General features: G+C 45.3%; 1 long non-coding RNA gene across 1 annotated transcript; it reads right to left on the bottom strand.

Moving 5' to 3' along the window:
- Positions 1-379: 379 nt before the first annotated feature.
- Positions 380-3,231, bottom strand: LOC140649121 (uncharacterized). The gene is made up of 3 exons (XR_012041477.1): positions 3,189-3,231; positions 2,972-2,999; positions 380-473 (listed from the first exon to the last, which is right to left on the bottom strand). It is a non-coding gene; the product is annotated as an uncharacterized lncRNA (long non-coding RNA).
- Between the last annotated feature and the right edge of the window lie 973 nt (positions 3,232-4,204).

The following is a 4,204-nucleotide window of genomic DNA, read 5'->3' as shown; positions in this document are numbered from 1 at the left end:
GATGGTAAATATGAAGGAACCTGACAGAATGACTTGAGATAATATAAAACATGTCAGCTGAAGTAACACAGAGAATTTCAGCTGAACACATTATTTCCTTTTATTTAACACAAGAGCAAAGTGACATCAGACGAAAATGAAAGACAACGGGTATAAACATCCCAAAAAGAAATGCTAGTTTTTCAGAACAACGCGCACCTTGATTGCCATAACTGAGCAGGTGTTTTTTTTCATTCTGCCTGCATACAGGGCCATGTCCATAGGTGTGTGCCTTCCTCTTTCTCTCGTGACAGGATCAGCAAATGCTTCATGCACGGGAATGATTTTCATAACGTAGCGCTGGAAGTGATAATTCAGCCAGATTCCAGGAATGGCTGGTATTTACACGACTAATAGGCCCAGCAGGTATGTCAAGAGAAAAAAAATGGTCTACGAGGCATCCCACGTCAAGATGTGATCCAGTGAGTGATCACCTAAGATTAGCGGAAACAAAATAAATCCCATGAACGATGTACTCCAAATGTACCTGATTCCAGGATCCTATCACTTTCTTCTAGGATTAGACACTTCTGGAAGCAAATAACTCAACTGATTTAACTAGTGGGCTGGGACCTACGTCCTTAGCAAAAGTCTGCAGTCAGGTAGAGATGCCGTGCACATGCTGTAAGAAGTCAAATAAATTCCCATTTAAAAAAGCTTCTCTTTAGACAGTGAAAATACACGCAAACCTGATGGATGAGACTCCAGCGAAGCGCTTGCCCCATGCATCCCCCCGGAGCCCCAGGAATTCCCACAGGCCAAAGGGCCCAAACCCAGGGGTCTCCATTGCTACCAGGTGAAACAAGAAACCCTGTGGCCAGGGCTGCAACGTGTTCATTTTGCATGTGCTGCTTAAATAGCATTGCATGCAGAAAAGTTAGTGATTGCAATAACGTGGGCAAGCACAGGCCAACCAGATCTTTTACTGAGAGCCTGTGATGAGTGGGTCCCCAACCTAGCCCCACAGCTTTCAGCATCTGAGCTGCAAAGGGAAGATCCTGTAGTGTGTTTGCAGGAGCAGCCAGCAGCAAGGGGCGCAGGGCAGAGCACGGACTCACAGCTGCCTAAGTCCTTGCTATCCTGCAAGACTAACTCTGACACCACCAGTGAAGGTTATGCAGGAGTGGGAAAGCTGCCAAGCAGTTATATCCCAAAGCAAGAGAAAGTGGAAGTGTTACAGTTTAGGCATTTGTTATTATGATGATTTTTACCTACCTCATTCAAATTTCCTTTTTCCCCTTTAATAAGCATATTTCTTGTTACCCATCTGACTCTTGTTGGAGAACGTTTTGAGAATGACTGACCATCAGACAGTTTAGCCTGTTTTTCCGAGGTTGCTGGTTGTGAGCTTACGCTAGAGTGTTTGTAGTGATGCCCTTACACTTGAACCCAGCCCTCACTGCTGCCCATCAAGTCCTGGCAGAAGGGTTATGTACACATGACTCTTATTCACTCCTTTGGAAAAGTTGGACAGGAGTCCAAGGACAGGCTTTGTCTCCATGAGCAGACACAATATCTCATTATGGTCTGGAAGGATCATTCTCAGAGATTCAGCGCTGAGATGACAAATCCGTAAACTCCTTGGGGATCTGTTTCTTTATAAATATGCAGACATGACTCAGATTATACTAATGTAGTTATGTGTGAAAATTCAGGGGGAAAATATAACCCCAAACCACCTTCGTAAGAAAAGAAACTGCAAAGCCAAACGTTACTGCATGGTTTTTTTGCCCAGCTATCAGCAGTTTGCAAGTTCTCTCTTGTTGGCCCTTGGGAAACAACACATCCCGAGACTATGAGCACCAAGCAGTTCAAAGCAATGCCAGTGCTCTCCAGCGTGATAGAAAAAGCAAGCTTGCAAAAATGTGTTGGTATTCTCAGTTGGCCTAGGTGGTTCACGAAGTCCTTCCTGTATGCCTCCCTGTCTGATCCTCGCAGGTGTAAGTATTTATCTCCTGGGACGCTTGTGGCTTTTGCACTTGCTAAAGGCTCCCAGATCTCCTCCTGCTCACCAGCAAGCCTTTGGAGGCTTTGATGTTGCAAGGCCTCCACTAATGGGCTGTACACTGGTGCTAATGAGGTTCAGAGCACTGACCACAGGGAGGATGGACTACTTGTTATTTTCCTAATTAATTCAAGAACTAATCATACGGTAGCATGCTCCAGAAGACAGCCCATCTAACGACCGAGTTAAGAAGTCTGCATAAATCTGTCCCCTCTGATTTGCCTCTGGGTATTTTTCTCTGCCTTTTGTAACGATTTGCACAAAAGACAGTAAAAAATCTTGTTCTACCAGCTGCTTGTGTTCTCCCCCATGGCAGCTCATCCTGTATATTAGCTCCTTCTGCTATTTTAAATCATCTGGCGTTCCTTTTGGGCCCACCCATCCTGCATACACTGAGCGTAAATTCTTGACCCCTACTGGGAGATGACATTAGCTCTCCGCTTCACTGCCTCTCCCATCTTACTCAAAGCTTATCTAAACCCACACTTGCTCATATCTCCGATTTTTCTTTTTCTCTTGGTCATAACACTGTAATTAGAGCCTTGAAGCATACAGAGATGTGATTTGCATGAAAGGCACTATTCAAAATGAAACTGGTCCCAACTCGTGCAGCTTAGCAGCAGCATTTGAAGGCGATAAGTTATTTAGAGCCCTCACTTCTTGTCATTATTTTCTAAAACACTCAAAGTCCCCTTCGTCTGCTCTTTTCTAAAGGATCAGAGCTAGTTTCTCTAGTTTTTCTCGATGAGTAGTAACCTCATAGCTCTGTACCGTGTTAAATAAACCCTGGAAGAGTTTCCACATTCCTCTTCAGTGTGTATACATTTACTTGAACGTATATCTCCTGTTACCCAGCCCACATAGTGGATGTCTATCTCGTATGTTAAAACACACAAAGTAAGGCCATTAGTATAAATGTGTGCTCACCACTTTCTTGCTCCTCCAAAGCTGCTTACTAAAAGAGAAGACATGAAAAGTTAGTCATCATAGTGGTAGGTAACTTTAAAGCGAAGTACTGATAGAAAAGATGAAGACTTCTTCATAACAATTATTATAGTTAATGACCATTATTAAATATTAACTATAACATTAGATATGGAAAGTTTGTAAATACCACATTTGCATACCAAAGTGGTTGTCTTACATTTGAAACCTCCCCTCAGAAGAAAAGCAGCTCCCAGTGCTGTTTGGCACGAAGGAGACATAAGTTAGAGAAGACCTGACACGAAGAATTTGTGCTGTGGCTATTCATGGTGCTGATGCTTTCCACATCACTCTCCATTCGTGGCCTGCTTGGGGAACGGGATGCTGAAGATTGCTCCAGGCACTGAAGGAAAGCCAGAAAAGGGCCATTTCTTGGTAGCATATTCAAAACAACATTTGCAAAACAAATTCAGTGCAAATGCAATGGATTGGTTCGCTCTGCCCCTAGCAATATTGACAAACCCTTGCTCGGAGTGTCCACGGAGGGCAAGTCACGTCCTTGGTGGGGCACCCTGGCTGTGCTTTGTGAAAGTCCCACTGCCTGTAAGGCTGCTTTCCCCATCCTAAAAGCCAGGAGAGCTCCTGGCACGCCGAATGCATGGCTAATCCCATGGGAAGCTTTCTGCTCCATGCTGTTTCAGTAGTCAGCCAGGTAATAGCAAATCAGTTGTGCGGACCTAAGCGCTTCCCCATCCCCCTGCCTTTGAACCAGCAAGGATGAAGAACGAACTTCTAATGAATGAACTTCAGTGCATTAAACACACCCCTGGCTGGGCTGGTGTAGCTCCTCTGGCCTCGGGGAGAAATGCTGCAGAGGAACGACATAGGGAGCAAAGCGCTCACGCATCAGAGCTGAATTTGTCCCTGTAATTTAGGTTAAGCTACACAGCACTACACACAAAATTGAATGTTGTTACCCCAAGGATCAGGGACAAAGGCCAGGCCAAGGCTGAATGCAGTTCGTGTCATGGCAAGGGGAAAAAAAAACAAATAGGGAGGAGTCTGGATGGAGAGCTGAGATTGCTACGTCTGCCCATAGGACACGAGAGCTGAGCAGAACAACTCCGGCTGCCGGGGGGGCTGCGCCCCTGCTCATCGCTACACCCCAACCTCTCCTTCAGCAGCATCAGTAGCAGTCTCCCTGGTTTCCAGGGCTCTGGCACAGGCAAAGTGAAG

This window comes from Ciconia boyciana, chromosome 1 (assembly GCF_034638445.1).
Source record: "Ciconia boyciana chromosome 1, ASM3463844v1, whole genome shotgun sequence".
NCBI classification, from domain to species: domain Eukaryota; kingdom Metazoa; phylum Chordata; class Aves; order Ciconiiformes; family Ciconiidae; genus Ciconia; species Ciconia boyciana.
The sequence above is the reverse complement of the archived record's forward strand: the minus strand, read 5'-3'. Positions and strand labels throughout refer to the sequence as shown.